The 19,612-nt window shown below is 44.0% G+C and overlaps 1 protein-coding gene and 1 pseudogene across 1 annotated transcript in view; both read right to left on the reverse strand.

Moving 5' to 3' along the window:
* Positions 1 to 19,612, reverse strand: part of KISS1R (KISS1 receptor) — a 431,843-nt gene that overhangs the window by 324,557 nt on the left and 87,674 nt on the right.
* LOC141165308 (uncharacterized) lies at positions 14,668 to 17,028 on the reverse strand (annotated as a pseudogene).

Below are 19,612 nucleotides of genomic sequence, written 5' to 3' on the forward strand. Positions count from 1 at the left end.
AATCACCAATGGGACAAGGCAGTGATGTCCTCTGTCCCCTCTCTTATACATCCTAGTGACGGAGCACCTGCTCTCATCAATTCGCCATAACCCCAATATTAGGTGGATTGAGGTGGGAGGCACCGAGTACAAGTGCTCTCTATTTGCTGATGATGTCCTAGTATATATCACTCAATCACATATATCCATCCATGCTGTTATGGCTGAAATAGATCACTTTGTTACATGGTAAAATTTTAAAATCAATGCAGCGAAGTCTGAGGCCCTCGATGTTCCTCTCCCCAAATCCATATAGGATTCCATCCAGTCCAACTTTCCCTTTGCCTGGCCCTCACAGGGTATCAAATACTTAGGAATTCCTATTCATAGAGACCTCTCCCATCTATGTTATCTTAATTTTGGGCCCTTTATTGAACAACTCCATACAGACCACGGTTGGCAAGTTAGAACTGTAAGATTCACTACGTGAACCACTGGTGTTTTGTGGAAAAGCACATGTACACTGCGTTCCAAATTATTATAGAAAAAGTGTTTAGGAGTGATAAGGGAAGAATTTGTTTGTTTGTCAGTTAAACTCATTGATGGTGATGTGTGTCAGGGCTCTTTATATCACTGTAAGCAATTGCAGACACCTGTGCTAATTAGTTTGGCAGGTGTGTCCAATGAAAGGCAAGACTACTTAAGAAGGCTCTCTCACATTATTAAGCAGCCTACATTTTCTGCCAAAATGGGAAAGAAAAAGGATGTGTCGGCTGCTGAGAAGCAACAAATTGTGGAGTGTTTAGGTCAAGGCATGACTACAATCAACATTGTGCGATGATCAGGATGAAGTGTCTTGGCAATCAAGAAGTATGTAGCTGATTCACAGTACACACGTGTGCGTGCTGATAAGGGCAAATTGAGGACTCTTTCCTACAGGCAATTACATCAGGTTGAAAGAGCAGCGGCAAAAAAGCCTTGTCATAGCAGCAGACAAGTTTTTGAAGCTGCTTGTGCCTCCAACGTCCCCCGAACAACAAGATGCAGGGTCCTTCAGAGGTTTGCAGCTGTGCATGCGCCATCCTGTCGACCTCCTCTATCCACTTCACACAAGCAGAAACGGCTCCAGTGGGCCAAACATTACATGAAGACTGATTTCAAAACTGTTTTGTTCACGGATGAGTGCCGTGCAGCGCTCGATGGTCCAGATGGATGGAGTGGAGGATGGCTGGTTGATGGACACCCCACGCAAACACGGCTACAGCGCCAACAAGGAGGAGGTGGAGTAATGTTTTGGGCTGGAATCATGGGGAGAGAGATTGTCGGCCCCTTTAGGATCCCTGAAGGCGCTAAAGATGAACTCCATAATGTATGTGGATTTTCTCAAACAGCACTTCCTGCCATGGTTCAAGAAGAAGAACCGTGTATTTCACAGCAAGATCATTTTTCTGCATGATAATGCACCATCTCATGCTGCACATAAAACATCTGCATCTCTGGCTGATATGGGCATAAAAGGGGACAAACTTATGGTGTGACCCCCATGCTCCCCTGACCTCTACCCCATTCAGAACCTTTGGAGCATCATTAAAAGGAGTGTCTATGATGGCGGGAGGCAGTTCACATCTAAGCAACAGCTCTGGGAGGGTATTCTGTCCTCATGCAAAACAATTGAAGCAGAAACCATCCAAAACCTGACAAATTCAATGGACGAGAGAGTTCAGAAGCTCCTTTCGAACAAGGGGTCCTATGTGAAAATGTAACATCATCTAGAATAAAGTTTTGAGTTGAAAACTGTTTGATTTCAGTTTCTAACAACCTGCTAATGCTTATAATTTCAAAAATGACCATTTTTTTGTTCTTTATTAAAATGAAAAGGTTGATCGAAAAGTTTGGGGGATCTAAGAGTGTGGCAACCCAGTAGTCATGATTACTTCGAATTCTGACAATATGAGGGTCATGCTGCAGGTAGTGCAGCAAGAAGGCACTTATGTGCCTTGCGCATCTCGGAGCCCCAAAATTATTTTCCGGGCTAGATGCAGCTAAAAATTATTTTTAATTTTAAATCTGGTGAAGCTTTAGTATAGATGGCCTAATAGGATCAGTGCTGCACACTGCTACAAAGCCCAAATTATTTTCCAGTCAAGATACAGATAAACATGATTAGTAATTTGAAAGCTTAAAACGGTTGGTAGGGTGATTTTAACCAATCATCAAGCTTTTACTCTCCCCAGGATGACACAGGGGTAGAAAAGTCGTTTCGGATCCATGATTTGTTCATCTTTATGAACGTGAGTCTGTCTACATTATCAGTGGAGAGCCGCGTGCGCTTATCTGTCAGCACACCACCAGCAGCGCTGAACACACGTTCAGACAGAACGCTGGCTGCGGGGCATGACAAGATCTCCAAGGCGTAAGTGGCTAGCTCCGGCCATTTATCCAGATTGGAAGCCCAAAAAGAGCAAGGGTCCAGTGACACAGTCGTGGCTTCAATGTTTACTTGGAGATACTCCTGTACCATCGTCTCTAGGCGTTGACTATGTGTCAGACTTCTTGTCTCCTGTGGCCTTGCAAAGGATGGGCTAAAAAAGTGGTGAAATGATTCCGCAAAATTGATGTTACCAGCAGATACTGTGGTTCTGTTACGGTTTGAGTGCTGAACACTTGACGGTCCCACGGTTGGCAAGTTGGAACTGTGAGATTCACTACGTGCACCACTGGTATTTTGTGGAAAAGCACATGTAAGATTCTGCAACAGTCTCTGCTGATACTCCTGCATGCGTGCATCCCTTTTTTATGGCAGGAATAATTTCTGCAAATTTACTTTTGTACCGGGGATCTAACAGTGTGGCAACCCAGTAGTCAGGATTATTTCTAATTCTCACAATTCGAGGGTCATGTTGCAGGTAGTGCAGCAAGAAGGCACTCATGTGTGTTGCGCATCCAGGAGCACCAAGTCCCTGTTGTGTTGGTGGCGAGGTAACAATCATGCTTCCTTCCTCTGTCCTCTCCCCCCAACCTCGCACAACAGAAATGTGATCAAGGTCTCCCTCATCTGATGAGTCTTCCATCAGTTCGTCCTCCACTTCTTCCTGGGCTCCTGCACCTTCCTCACTAGTTTGGCTGCTACCATGCGCCCTGGTAAAACCATCTCCCCCACCCTCACATGCCTGCCGCCTTGGTGCTGCCGACCGTCTGGACCTTGCAGATGTTAGCCCTTCCGCATACAACTCCTCCTCCTCTACTTCCTCCACATCCTCTTGTGCCACCACCTGACTCCGAATTCTGTTTAACATGTGCTCCAGCATGTAAATCACCGGAATAGTCATGCTGATAATGGCATCGTCAGCACTAAACATCTTCGTCGCCATTTCAAAACTGTGCAGAAGGGTGCATAGGTCCCTGATCTGAGACCACTCCTCCAGCGTGATTTGCCCCACCTCTGAATCTCGTTGGCCCAGGCTATACGTCAGAACGTATTGCACCAGGGCTTGTCGGTGCTGCCACAGTCGCTGCAACATGTGCAGAGTTGAATTCCACCGGGTAGGCACATCGCATTTTAGCCGGTGAAGTGGCAGGCCCAACGACTTCTGTAGAGATGTAAGTCGCTGAGCTGCGGGATGCGAACGGCGGAAGTGAGCACACAGCGACCGTGCCCTCTGCAGAAGGCCATCTAGTCTGGGATAGTGGGCTAAAAATTGCTGGACAACCAGGTTCAACACGTGAGCCATACAAGGCACGTGTGTGACATTGCCCCGGCGAAGGGCCGCACCCAGGTTTGCAGCATTGTCGCACACGGCCTTCCCTGGTTTCAGGTCCAGTGGAGACAACCATTCATGAAATTGGTTCTCCAGAGCTGACCACAACTCCTCAGCTGTGTGACTCACATTTCCCAGACATTTCAATGTAAAAACCGCCTGATGACGTTGAGCCCTACTGCCAGCATAGTAAGGAGGTGTGCAGGATCCCTTCTGCGCAGTTAGAAAGCTTGTGGCATGACCAGACAGGCTTTGGGTGCAGGTGGAAGACCGAGAGGAGGTTGAGGAGGCAGAAGCAGTGGAGGAACTTTGACATAAAGAGGATTGACGCACAACTCGTGGGGACGGCAAGACTTGGACAGCAGCCCCTTGTCCTGCTGTCACCATAGTTACCCAGTGCCCAGTCAGCGACATGTAACGCCCCTGTCCATGCCTACTCGTCCAAGTGTCTGTGGTGAAATGCACCCTGTCACACACAGAGTTTCTCAAAGAAGCGGTGATGTTGTGTGCGACATGCTGGTGGAGCGCAGGCACACCTTTCTTTGAGAAGTAGTGCCGACTGGGCATCTGGTACTGGGGCACTGCGACGGACATAAGGTCTCGAAAATCCTCTGTGTCCACCAGGCGGAAAGGCAGCATTTCTGTAGCCAAGAGCTTGCAGATGGTGAAATTCAACCTCTTAGCTTTCTCATGGCTAGGAGGAAATGGTCTTTTACTTGTCCACATCTGAGGGACCGAGGGCTGGCTATTGTGCTTAGACGGGGTTGATAAGGGTGTCCCCGGCAAACTGCCGGTCTGTGAGGAAGATGCAGGCGGACATGTTAGGTTGCCTTCATCCAAAGGTGGTGCTATCGATGTCGGACAGCGCTCAACACCAGCTGGTGTTACCACCTCCAACGAAAATGATGACCTGCCAATCACGCTGGCTGTTGCGGGTAAAGAGGTGGCAGGTCTGCGCCCCAAAACAGGTGTGACTGCTGTCATCCCAGTCACAGAGGATGAAGAGGCCGCGGATGCACAAGATATGGCAGACGGTGATTGGCCCGGCCGGCTAGCACACTGAGCTTCCCACTGCAACTTATGCTTCATGTCCATGTGCCGGTTCATGCATGAAGTACTCAAACTATGTATTTTTTGGCCTCTACTTAGCTTTTGCTGACAAATGTTACAGATAACACGAGTTGGGTCATCTTTATCGATCTGAAAAAATGCCCATGCTATGCAAGGCTTAGCACCCATGCGACCTGAAGAGCCACCACGACTTGTGGTGAGAGGCAGAGTTGTGTTTGAGGATGCAGTTGTTGACGTGCTTCCAGTACTACGTCTCTGTCCAGGAAGGCGCAACCTGACCTCGTCGTCACTAGCATCTTCCTCCACCTCCTCTGCTGACCTCATCTCTTGGCTGACTGTGGGTTGACAGTAAGTGGGATCTCCGACCTCATCATCATCACCCTGTGCGTTATCACACCCGTCGTCCTCAGAGCCAACCTGTTCCTGCCCTGACAAAAAACTAAAGTTGTCGCTCCAATCAGGTATTTGAGTCTTATCATCGTCTTCCTCATTGTCTCCACCAACAGGAGTTACAGTTTGGGAATGAGGGTCTACATTATGGTCAGAACCTTCTGCGTCTGGTCCTGGATCCGACTCATAAAGATTCTGGGCATCAGTGCAGATCATTTCCTCGTCTGGATTCACAGAAGCGCTGGAGTCGACCTCTGATTCCCAGGCTATAGTATGAGTAAACAGCTCTGCAGACTCAACCATCTGTTCTACCTCATACTCAGACGGGCAGCTGGAGATTTGGGAGCTGTGAGGAAGCAAGTGCGATTTGGGTGACACCTTTGAGGACTGGAGTATTTGTGATGTTGAAGTTGATGTGGAGGAGAGCCCACTTAAAGGAGCACTTGATATCCGTTGAAGCACCTGCTGTTTTTGTGCCTCATCTGGAATTTGTAGCGATTGGCGTGGCCGTAAGAAAGGGATCTTATCACATTGTCCGCTAAAAGAAGTAGACATTTTAGTTTGGCTGGAAGATGGTCTTTCTTCTGCAGATGTTACTGTTGCTTTAACACCTACCCCACGGACACAACCTTTTTTCCCCTTCCCAACACGCCTATTCCCCTTTCCACCAGCAGCAGGCCTTTTTCCACTCATTTTGGTGGTTAACTAATTCACAACTCTGGAGTTGTTTGCACAAAAAAACAATGGATGGTAACCGAGCAGAGCTGAGTGGCCAAACTGTGATATTAGGCCAAAACTATTGGCTGGGTTAGATGCAGAAAAAAATTATTTTGAATTTGCAACCTGATGGAGGTCAGTATAGATGGACTAATACAAATAGTCCCACACACAGCTAGAAGCCCAAATATTTTTTCAGAGGTACTGTAGATGCAGATAAAAATTAGTTTTAATTTGCAACCTGATGGAGGTCAGTATAGATGGACTAATAGAGAAAGTCCGACACACTACTAGAAGGCCAAATATTTTTATAGAGGTAGATGCAGAAAAAAATATATTCAGTTTGCAACCTGATGGAGGTCAGTATAGATGGACTAATACAAATAGTCCCACACACAGCTAGAAGCCCAAATATTTTTTCAGAGGTACTGTAGATGCAGATAAAAATTATTTTTAATTTGCAACCTGATGGAGGTCAGTATAGATGGACTAATAGACCAAGTCCCACACACTGCTAGAAGCCCAAATATTTTTTCAGAGCTAGATGCAGAAAAAAATTATTTTTAATTTGCAACCTGATGGAGGTCAGTATAGATGGACTAATAGACCAAGTCCCACACACCGCTAGAAGCCCAACTATTTTTTCAGAGCTAGATGCAGAAAAAAATTATATTCAATTTGCAACCTGCTGGAGGTCAGTATAGAAGGACTAATAGAACAAGTCCCACACACTGCTAGAAGCTCAAATATTTTTTCAGAGCTAAATGAAGAAAAAAATTATTTTTAATTTGCAACCTGATGGAGGTCAGTATAGATGGACTAATAGACCAAGTCCCACACACTGCTAGAAGCCCAAATATTTTTTCAGAGCTAGATGCAGAAAAAAATTATTTTTAATTTGCAACCTGATGGAGGTCAGTATAGATGGACTAATAGACCAAGTCCCACACACTGCTAGAAGCCCAAATATTTTTTCAGAGCTAGATGCAGAAAAAAATTATTTTTAATTTGCAACCTGATGGAGGTCAGTATAGATGGACTAATAGACCAAGTCCCACACACTGCTAGAAGCCCAAATATTTTTTCAGAGCTAGATGCAGAAAAAAATTATTTTTAATTTGCAACCTGATGGAGGTCAGTATAGATGGACTAATAGACCAAGTCCCACACACCGCTAGAAGCCCAACTATTTTTTCAGAGCTAGATGCAGAAAAAAATTATATTCAATTTGCAACCTGCTGGAGGTCAGTATAGAAGGACTAATAGAACAAGTCCCACACACTGCTAGAAGCCCAAATATTTTTTCAGAGCTAAATGAAGAAAAAAATTATTTTTAATTTGCAACCTGATGGAGGTCAGTATAGATGGACTAATAGACCAAGTCCCACACACTGCTAGAAGCCCAAATATTTTTTCAGAGCTAGATGCAGAAAAAAATTATTTTTAATTTGCAACCTGATGGAGGTCAGTATAGATGGACTAATAGACCAAGTCCCACACACTGCTAGAAGCCCAAATAGTTTTTTCAGAGCTAGATGCAGAAAAAAATTATTTTTAATTTGCAACCTGATGGAGGTCAGTATAGATGGACTAATAGACCAAGTCCCACACACTGCTAGAAGCCCAAATATTTTTTCAGAGCTAAATGAAGAAAAAAATTATTTTTAATTTGCAACCTGATGGAGGTCAGTATAGATGGACTAATAGACCAAGTCCCACACACTGCTAGAAGCCCAAATATTTTTTCAGAGCTAGATGCAGAAAAAAATTATATTCAGTTTGCAACCTGATGGAGGTCAGTATAGATGGACTAATAGAATGATGCTATGCCCAAAAGATTTTACTTCACTAGGTGCAGTAAAAAAATTGGTATTCTATACACAGGTGTTATATCTTGCAACACAGATAGGCTACTCCACTGACTAACACACTCTGCAATAGGCCAAAAAGGATTAGCTTTGCTAGATTCAGCCAAATGCTGTGAAAAAAACTTGCACAGCACTGGCACAGACCTGCCTGGCAAAAACTGATAGGAACTCATGTAACCTAGTCCTGAAAAGGACTCCAATTACAATTAGTCTTTACTCCCACAACCTATCTATTTAAGAGCACAGACCTCCCTGATAAAAGTCGTAGGAAATGCTGTAACCTAGTCCTTAAAAGGACTGCAATCACAACTATTCCCTACTCCCAAGCTATCTGTATATTTGTGCGAAAATTGGCTTGAAATTAACAAGGTATAGCGCACACAGCAACAGCGGTGCCGTCTAACACGCAGCTGCAGCAGTGAGAAAATGGTGGCGACGGGGAAAATGGCTTGGTCTTATAGGGCAAGGACATGTGACATACACTGCCAATGACACATGCCCTTGCTTGTGTGAAAAAAAGCACTTCGCTCCGTGTGTGCGCTGCTGATAGGCTGACAGATTGCACCTCCCCACTGCAAATGCGGGAAAGAGAAAAAAAAATGGAGATCTTCATTGTTCCTGCAGAGATCCATCCCCTGCCCCTCCCCCCACCCCGCTGTACACTCAAACTGCGTATTAACATTAATTTTCATCATTACTGAGAAAAAATCCAGTTATGATTTTGGTGCACGAACAGTTATCGAACATAACCTCGAACAGCCGAATTTTTCTCAAATTGTTCGTGTTTGACGAACGGCTCGAACACCGCCCAAAACAGCTCGAATTTGAGATTGGCGAACAGTTCGAGTAGAACAACGCTGATCTCTATCGAGGATGACATTCAAAAAGGAGGGAAAAGTGTGACTTGCAGAAGTAGTGCTGTTGCAGAGTTTGACATGCAGAAGTAGTGCTATTGCTTTAAAAGCATTCAGCAACTATTAGAAGTAACACAAGCACAGGAGACAGGAAGTGTTGTGCTCCAGAAGCATCCAGCCACTAGAGGGGTTAACACAGTCACAGGAGACGGGGAGTGTTTTCGCAAAGTCCCAGGGGGATTGTAGGGAAGTTGCTTACTGTCTGGCCGAGCCGAAGAGAAAGGTGGCTTATGATCTGTATCTCACAGAAGTCAAGGGAACAGAATTCAGGTCAGGAGGGAAGCTAAACAAAGGTCAGTTAAACTCCCTGAGCTAACAGTGTGGAGTATTATCGGCCAGGAAGATAAGGTCTGGAAGGAAGCCTGTCATAGAGATCATCTGCCCCATCACACCTTTCCCCCGCCATCTCCATTCAGGATAAAATATGCTGTGTACTATTGAGTCCTTGTGAAGGAAAAGCCTGTGGTTGTGTATGCATTAAAACTGTGCTGTACTGTGCTACCAGATAATAGTACTGCTGTTGCTCAAAGAGACATTTGCATTGCACTGGCTGTGCCTCATTAAATGTTACTGTTCTACCGTTTATGAAGACTCTTGTCAGATGTGTCTGGTCAGCAACTGAATCCATTGTGTGCCTGAGAGAAGCTGCAGCCTATGGTCACCCTGAGTAACAGTTCCCCCAGGATTCCAACAAATTCATGTAACCGGTCTCGCACCTATCTCAACTTAGGCGGCGTGCATGTAACATTTATGCAATCATGGCAGCTCACTGATCGTTCACTGACCTGACTCCTATTTTACCTAGCCCCGTACTACTAGATGCATTATGTAAAATAGGAGGCAGGTCAGTGAAGGCACAGTGAGCTGTCATAAGAGCATACAGATGAATATGTAAGCAGAGCACCAGATAGAGCTCCCTCCACAAGTCGCTCAAAAGCACAAGCATATCATTATCTCCAAACTGAAATTAAAGATTAAAGAACCACAGGACAGATTTCATCAACCAATGTATCATTTTAATCAGTGTAATGTCGCCCACACAATCCTGCTGACAAGTGCACTTTAACCCCTTTACAGCCCATGACGTATTAATACACGTCTGTGCCTTGGGCTTTAAGAGCCTGACCCGTATTAGTACGTCATCGCGATCGCGCGCGCAAACAGGCTGTGCGGGCGCGATCACCGCCGGGTGTCAGCTGATTGCCACAGCTGACACCCGGTACTATGTGCAGGGAGCGGTCCCGCACCGCTCCCGGCACATTAACCCCCGCAATGCTGCAATCGAAGTCGATCGCAGCATTGCGGTGGCAAGGGGAGGTGATCGGTATACTCACCTCCTCTTCCGGCCTCCAGCGCTGTCTGCCGCGGCTTCCCGGGTGTTGCCATGAAGACCCGATGTCGTCATGACAACATCCGGGTCACCAGGCAGCAGGAGCATTGTTTGGTCATGAGCAGTGCACGACCAAACAATGTTCTCACTGTGCAGCGCTGACTGCCTGTATGGCACAGTGATGGTGCTCCATCCCTATGCTGTGCAGGCGATCAGAATAAAAAAAGTTAAGTGGGAAAAAGTAAAAAAGTGTAAAAACTCTCAGAAAGTAAAAAAAAAATTAAAAAAAATTGTGAAAATATATTAAAAAAAATAAAAAATATAATCCACAAAAAATAAAAATATAATGCACCCATCAATAAATATTATTATGAAAAAAAACAAACAAACAATAAAAGTACACATTTGGTATCGCCGCGTCCGTAACGACCTGACCTATAAAACTGTCCCACTAGTTAACCCCTTCAGTGAACACAGTAAAAAAATAAAAAAAAAAACAAAGCAAAAAACAATGCTTTATCATCATACCGCCAAACAAAAAATGGAATAACACACAATCAAAAAGACGAATATAAATAAAAATGGTACCACTGAAAACGTCATCTTGTCCCGCAAAAAACAAGCCGCCATACAGCTCCATCATCCGAAAAATCTAAAAGTTATAGCTCTCAGAATAAAGCGATGCAAAAAAATATTTTTTTCTATAAAATAGCTTTTATTGTGTAAAAGCGCCAAAACATAGAAAAACGATATAAATGTGGTACCGTTGTAAATGTACTGACCCAAAGAATAAAGCTACCTTATCAATCTTACCACACGCGGAACAGAATAAAAAAAAAAAAACAATTCCTGAATTGTTGGTTTTTGTTTATTCTGCCTCACAAAAATCGGAATAGAAAGCGACCAAAAAATGTCACGTGCCTGAAAATGGCACCAATCAAAATTTCAACTCATCCCGCAAAAAACAAGCCATCACATGACTCTGTCTGCCAAAATATGGAAAAATTATAGCTCTCAAAATATGGCGATGCAAAAACTAGATTTTACAAAAAATGTGTCTTTTAGTGTGTGACAGCTGTCAATCATAAAAACCCCATATGATTCTGGTATCACTGTAATCGCACCGACCCGAAGAATAAAGTCATCTAATCACTTATACCACACGAGGAACGGCGTAAAAAATAAACTCTCGGGTTAGGGTTGTGCTAGGGTTAGGGTTGTGCTAGGGTTAGGGCTGGGGTTGGGGTTAGGGCTGGGGTTGGGGTTAGGGTTGTGATGGGGTTGGGATTTTTTTAAAAAGTAAGAAAAAAAGATGACGATATGGCGACTAGTAATGAGTGCAAGTGCTCGCTACTTGTTTGCATCGGGTGCTCTGGTATGCATTGAGTATCGTGGGTATTTGAGTGACATGCTCGAGTCTCCACCCCATATGCTTCGCGGCCAAAAAAACTTTGCGGGGATTGCCTGCCATGCATGAGCGATCCCCGCAAAGTTTTTTTTGGGGTGTCTAATAACCGTGAAACATGCGGGCAGGGACTCGAGCATTTCACTTGAGCACCCGTGATACATGGTGCATACCTGAGTACCCGATGCAAACTCAAGTAGTGAGCACTTGCGCTCAAGACTAATGACAACTTATTCAATATGATGACCTAATGTCATCAAATTCTGTGTCGTACCTCTGGGTTCAAAATGTTCACTATACCCCTTGATAAAATCATTGAGGGGTGTAGTTTCCAAAATGGGGTCACTTGTGGGGGGTTTCAACTATTTAGGCACATTAGAGGCTCTCCAAACGCGACATGGCGTCCGCTCTCGATTCCAGCCGATTTTGTGTTCAAAAAGTCACACAGTGCTCCTTCCCTTCTGAACTCTGCCGTGCGCCCAAACACTGTATTTTCCCCACATATGGGGTATTGGCGTACTCAAGAGAAATTGCACAAAAGTTTTTGTCTGGGCTGAGACGCTCATTCTGCTTCGGCTTTATTCTTATACTAGGGATCCAGTCTCTCTGCCCTTGTCCATACGTACGTCACTTGACAAATGGTAAGGTTTTTAATATTAGAGTTAGGACTGTCCCATAAGGGTTGCCGTGAAGTGGCAGGATGGCTTTCACATTATTTTGATCAAAATTATGTTAACTAAATACCCTTTATTATTTATTATTATTTTTGCACTGTGTGATTAATACATTTACTTTTAGTTATTTGGGTATTTTTCTCTTTGGTCTCTCCCAGTACATGGTGCATACCTGAGTACCCGATGCAAACTCAAGTAGCGAGCACTTGCGCTCAAGACTAATGACAACTTATTCAATATGATGACCTAATGTTATCAAATTCTGTGTCGTACCTCTGGGTTCAAAATGTTCACTATACCCCTTGATAAAATCCTTGAGGGGTCTAGTTTCCAAAATGGGGTCACTTGTGGGGGGTTTCCACTGTTTAGGCACACATGGTGTCCGCTAACAAATTGAATGGAAAATCGGCTCAAATTGTTAGCGGACACCATGTTGCGTTTGGAGAGCCCCTGTGTGCCTAAACATTGGAGCTCCCCCACAAGTGACCCCATTTTGGAAACTAGACCCCCCAAGGCACCTATCTAGATGCATAGTGAGCACTTGGAACCCCCAGGTGCTTCACAAATTGATTCGAAAAAATGAAAAAGTGGAAAAAAAAATACTTTTTAATTTTTACAAATCAATTTGTGAAGCACCTAGGGGTTCCAAGTGCTCACTGTGCATCTAGATAGGTGCCTTGGGGGGTCTAGTTTCTAAAATGGGGTCACTTGTCGGGGAGCTCCAATGTTTAGGCACACAGGGGCTCTCCAAACGCAACATGGTGTCCGCTAACAATTTGAGCCGATTTTCCATTCAATTTGTTAGCGGACACCAGATCGCGTTTGGAGAGCCCCTGTGTGCCTAAACATTGGAGCTCCCCCACAAGTAACCCCATTTTGGAAACTAGACCCCCAAAGGCACCTATCTAGATGTATAGTGAGCACTTGGAACCCCCAGGTGCTTCACAAAATGATTCATAAAAATGAAAAACTGGAAAAAAAAATACTTTTTTATTTTTACGAATTAATTTGTGAAGCACCTGGGGGTTCAAAATGCTCACCACCCATATAGATAAGTTCCCAGGAGGGTCTAGTTTCCAAAATGGGGTCACTTGTGGGGGGTTTCCACTGTTTAGGCACATCAGGGGCTCTCCAAACGCAACATGGCGTCCGCTAATTATTCAAGCAAATTTTACAATCGAAAATTCAAATGGCGCTCCTTCCCTTCCGAGCCCTGCCGTGCGCCCAAACAGTGTTTTTTCCCCACATATGGGGTATCTGCATGCCCAGGGGAAATTGCACAACAAATTTTGGGGTCCATTTTTTCCTGGTACCCCTGTGAAAATAAAAAAAATTGGGTCTAAAGTAACATTTTTGTGAAAAAAGTTAAATGTTAATTTTTTTCTTCCACATTCCAAAAATTCCTGTGAAGCACCTGAAGGGTTAATAAAGTTCTTGAATGTGGTTTTGAGCACCTTGAGGGGTGCAGTTTTTAGAATGGTGTCACTTTTGGGTATTTTCTGTCATAAAGACCTCTCAAAGTGACTTCAAATGTGATGTGGTCCCGAGAAAAATGGTTTTGTAAATTTTGTTGGAAAAATGAGAAATCGCTGGTCAACTTTTAACCCTTATAGCTCCATAACAAAAAAAAAATGTTGGTTCCAAAATTGAGCTTATGTAAAGTAAACATGTGGGAAATGTTATTTATTAACTATTTTGTGTGACATATCTCTCTGATTTTAGGGCATAAAAATTAAAATTTTGAAAATTGCAAAATTTTCTACATTTTTGCCAAATTTCCATTTTTTTCACAAATAAACGCAAGTGATATCGAAGAAATTTTACCACAATCATGAAGTACAATATGTCACGAAAAAACTATCTCAGAATCAGGGGGATCCGTTGAATCGTTCCAGAGTAATTACCTCATAAAGTGACAGTGGTCAGAATTGTAAAAATTGGCCTGGTCATTAATGTGCAAACCCCCTTGGTTTGTAAAGGGGTTAACAAGTTTAGAAATGTTTAAACCTAAAGTATGTTTGTTGGAAAGTGTGATTAGAAAAATTATATTTTACAGATATTGTTGTTTATTTTAATAAAAAAACTTGTAGTTCAAGCAATGTTGTGCTTATTAAAAAGAAAAAAAGGTGGTTGCACAATACACAACATCATGGTCTACTTCACAACCTTTACCTAAACTTTAATGAACATTCATTCAATATTTGAATAGTAATAAAAGAAAAATAACAATTTATATTAAAAACTTTAATAACTTCAACAGATACAAGAAATAAACAGTTCACATAAAATATTTAGCAAAATCTTGAGCTTATATATCATGGATTTAATCCCCTGGGTTGTGACAAAACCTGTGGAAGAGAGAGAAAAGAAAACATTTAATGATAATTTAATTGCTTTTTACATTCATTGATCCCATTTTTTTTATTTAACAATCCTTTTTTGTTATTAAATATGTTGAACAATCTATTTCATTACCTAATTCTAATACACATTTGTAGTTTATATTTTTTTAATAAAAATAGAAAAAAAATGGATCGCACATGCAAAAACAAAATAATTACCTAATGATTATCTTGCCATGGAATCTGACCTTGTGGACTCACAAAATATTGAGCAAATTGGTCCCAAATTTGCATGATGGCAATAGTCGATCTTATTGCTCTAGCCTCTATGCTAGTCAGGTTCGATTCACAGTCACTTTGATCAACAAGTAGGGGTTCATGTCGAGCCACAAATTTATGCAAAATGACACAAGCCTTTACCACACTGTCCACATTTTCAGGTTTTAGTTGAATTGTGGTTAAAAGCACTCGTCATTTTGAGGTCATAGATCCAAAGGTGCATTCAACATACCGCTTAGCCCTACTCAATCTGCAATTGAAGATCCTACGGATTGAGTTTAGACTACGACTGGCGTATGGTTTCATAAGATTTTGCTATACAGGCATTTACCCATGTTACTTTCTTTGAATACTCTCGAATCATTGGTACGCCCATATCCACTAATATCAACAGCGACAAAACGGTATCTGGAATCTGCAATAGCCATCAGAGGTATGGAAAAATACATTTTATAATGATAATACAGGGATCCACTATTGACAGGTTTGGTTGTGGTAAAACGAGTGGCTGTAACTTCTCCCAAATAACCTCATACGTTTCTCGAACCAATTAACAAATAGTTGAAATTCTTAGGCGAAATTGATAATGTAGTGAGGTGAAGCTTTCTCCAGTAGCCAGGAATCTATAAAAAATATGAAAGAAATAATGCCTCAAAAAATAACTGTACACAAAAGCAAAATTAAAGTACATGCATGTCAATTTAATCTAATCTACTTCTTTCAATTGATATATTTATAGTAAATTGTGCATGTGATGTAAATTTAAAAATAATATTTACAATAACAAAATAAATATTCAAATTATTTACCTGAGTGTCACCACTAATCGTTGTTCTGGACTAATGCTTTTATGAAACGTTGTGTCCTTACGCAGAATATCTTCATGAATATGTGATAACAGAGCATCAAAGGTCTCAATGGACATTCGAAGATAATTTTCAAATTTCTACAGGAAAAAACGCAATTGGTAATAAAGGGTGTGGAAAACACCATATTTCTGATGCACATAGTTCACTGGATGCACCCACGTTCGCCTTCTTCCACAACGTCTGATCTGCCTCTGACGCAATAGCATTAAGCAATATTTCACAAGCATGTTGCTGCTCGCAGCCTTTCCAGTCGTTCAAGAATGTCTACCCTACTCTGACAAAAGAGAAATAAATACCCACATATACTGGTTAGTACCAGTTTCAAAATCAAAATAACTTTATTGTCCTATGAACATAATGATGCGGTTTTTTTTTACACAGAAATGTGACAAACATATTGGGTTATGTTTAACGTATCCGTTTTTTTAGATGAAAAAAAGACAAATATTGTAAAATTTCACAAACCGTTTAACGGATTCGTTTAACACATACGTTAGACGGAGTACAATAACGCAATGTGAAAGCAACCTTATGGTTTTATCTTTAATATTTTTTATATGCCAAACTATACTAGACTTAATGAGCTGTAAGTCACAGAATTGTATTGTGGTAAAACGACAAGCTCAGCGGTATGCGGAAATAGACACAGGACACTGTCTCTTTAAATTTTGGGTTAGTTTATTCAGCGTCATACACTACCCTGGAGTCCATAAAGCCACACAGCCCATTCACCTAAAGTGGCAAAACAAAATACAAAATTGCAGCACAGTCTGTACTTCGGCCAAGGTCTGGCCACGCAGGATTAGGCACATACACAGTTCAGCACAGCATGTGCTAGCTCCTCTCTGGAGCAGGTTTCCCCAGATACTGAACACACCTGAGTGTAAAGACTGGCTATTTAAAACCCAGACTACTCCCTGGATTGGAGATATGGTGGATGACGTACCGCCCTGCACTTCATCATTTATTTAAAACACGCCCTTGTAAACTTGGGCCATTAAACCTCTCCGCACATAATGTGCAGGAGAAAACTTACATGTTTCACATCACTGAGGCTAACAGCCTCAGTGAAACATATCTCCCTTCCGACACACTGCCAGTGACTTTGTCACAGTATATATATGATAGCTATTGAAAGAAATAGTGTTCTTAATAGAGTTGATCAACTTGATTCATTATGTCCCAGTTCAATTTCCAGTCTGGCCTGCTGTAGCAGTTTTCACTTCAGCACCCAGCGTCTTTGATCTGGCATTCTGAATTCCTGAATGCATTTTGCCCTTATTAAGCCCCATGCAGAAATTATGACCAATTGCCACAGAGGACTGGACTGGATGCCAGACCAGGGCAGTATAAATCAAACTGCTCAACTCTAGTACATATGCCATACCTTAAAGGGAAACAAGAAGGTTTGGTCCCCACTTCCTCTTGGCATCCTGATAGGTAGGAACCATACTGTACATACAGTACAGACCAAAAGTTTGGACACACCTTCTCATTTAAAGATTTTTCTGTATTTTCATGACTATGAAAATTGTACATTCATACTGAAGGCATCAAAGCTATGAATTAACACATGTGGAATTATATACTTAACAAAAAAGTGTGAAACAACTGAAAATATGTCTTATATTCTAGGTTCTTCAAAGTAGCCACCTTTTGCTTTGATGACTGCTTTGCACACTCTTGGCATTCTCTTGATGAGCTTCAAGAGGTAGTCACCGGAAATGGTCTTCCAACAATCTTGAAGGAGTTCCCAGAGATGCTTAGCACTTGTTGGCACTTTTGCCTTCACTCTGTGGTCCAGCTCACCCCAAACCATTTCGATTGGGTTCAGGTCTGGTGACTGTGGAGGCTAGGTCATCTGGCGTAGCACCCCATCACTCTCCCTCTTGGTCAAATAGCCCATACACAGCCTGGAGGTGTGTTTGGAGTCATTGTCTTGTTGAAAAAGAAATGATGGTCCAACTAAACGCAAACCGGATGGAATAGCATGCCGCTGCAAGATGCTGTGGTAGCCATGCTGGTTCAGTATGCCTTCAATTTTGAATAAATCCCCAACAGTGTCACCAGCAAAGCACCCCCACACCATCACACCTCCTCCTCCATGCTTCACGGTGGGAAACAGGCATGTAGAGTCCATCCGTTTACCTTTTCTGCGTCACACAAAGACACGGTGGTTGGAACCAAAGATCTCAAATTTGGACTTGTGTCACCCTGGCCTGGATGCCACAAATATAATAAAGCTGTGTCTGAGAGAAAGGGGGAGGTTCTCTGTTCAGGGGAACATTAGCATGCAATACCTCCTGTCTCAGGCCAGTAGGGGGAGCAGGCTGCCCCTATAAAAGCTGGAACTGGGGGCAGGGTTAGGGAGAACTGGACGACCTGTCTCTGGATTGAGAGGTGTCCCAGAGCAGGGAGGGACAGTTGTATTGCACCCTAAGAGGACGTGTGGCAGTAGGAGAGCCACAAGCCAGGGACAAGAGGTGAAGTACGCCTGTCCTGGCAGATAAAGAACCAAGTTTACCAGACTTTGGTATCTGAGGCTGTGAGGATTCCACGTCCTAAAGCAGATAACCAGTCCGCAGGGGACTGTACGTTCCTTGGTCTAAGAAGCCCGGAGGTTCCGCCACACCAGAAGGGACCAGCAAAGCCGTACCAGGCCGGGAGTAGAAAGGAACCCACGTTGCAAACCATACGGGTGAGAGGACACGGTGAGCTCGGGACCGTGGGCTGTTACCCTACCAGGAGGAGATAGCCAGAAGGAGCGCAGAGAGCACGGTAGGCCTACATCCTCACCCTGACCAGGGCCAATTTCCCAATTGCTCTCAGACATCCAGGTCCCCTCCTAGCCGGGACTGTTTGTGGGTCAGTTCACCTGTTCTAGTAAAGACCCTTGACTGCAACCTGTTGTCAGTGTGCTCCTTGCTCCTCCAGCACTAACGGTACTGGGATGCCCTACACCATCACCCCCATCTTCCATTATACTGCCCTGGGGCCGCACTCTTCCCGTGGGGAGTCACACTATCCCAGCTGCATACATCATCAGCCCCAGCGGTCTACCTGGCAGCGGCGGTCCGCACTGACCGCAATCCACGGGTGGCGTAGTCGGACACACCAACAGCGAGTCGCAGACTACCACTGGTCTGACCACCCTGAGCCACGGAATCGGGTAGCCACCACTACCCCCATCGTTCCCCTATTGCCCGGATCCGAGTGCCCAGGGGTGAGTCAGCTTTGGCGTAGTCGGCAGGATAGTAAGCAACCCGCCACAAACGGGTATTGCGTGCCTGGAAAAAGACTATACACGCACCTGAAAAGAGGTTTCCCGCCATCCGGAGCCGTTTCCTGCCATTTCCAGCCGTCTCCCGCCATCTTCAGCCGTTTTCCCGCCATCGGACGCCATCTTCAGGACGCCGCGCGGGAAGAAGAGGGGCGTAGACGCCCAAACCGCGCGAGACCCGAAGCTCCGCCCCGCGCACCGACGCTGCGCAAGGTCCTGGAAGGGAGAGAGAGCGACGCTGACGTCACCAGGACGCGACGCAAGGTCCTCGTCCGGAGCAGCTTCAGCGGAGCTGCGGCCTACAGAAGAGGATCGCCGCGCTTCACTAGGGGGGAGGAAGATGTCGGACACAGAGGCGCCCACTTCCACCAGCGCAGCTGCAGCAGCGGTAATGCCATTTTCCCTGCCCTACATCCCTGGAGCGGCCTGGCTGCCTAAGTACTCAGGGGAGCCCCATGCCCTGACTGATTTTAAGGAAAGGCTGTACAGTTTGTTCCAAGTTTACCCCCTGACAGAGGAACAGAAGGTCAGCATACTGACGGGGCAGTTAACTGGCGCAGCCCAGCGGGAGGTAAAGTCGTGGCCCGCTGAGGAGAAAAGGACTGTGAAGGACATTCTGGCCCGGCTGCGAGGTACCTTGGATACCCGTACCTCCGCTGAAATTAAAATGCGGTTCTATGGATGTAAGCAGCGGGCACAGGACAGCATCAGAGACTATGCCCTAAACTTGCAGGAA

Source organism: Phyllobates terribilis, unplaced genomic scaffold (genome assembly GCF_046119375.1).
Source record: "Phyllobates terribilis strain yellow unplaced genomic scaffold, ASM4611937v1 Scaffold_1__5_contigs__length_1240528914, whole genome shotgun sequence".
Taxonomy (NCBI): domain Eukaryota; kingdom Metazoa; phylum Chordata; class Amphibia; order Anura; family Dendrobatidae; genus Phyllobates; species Phyllobates terribilis.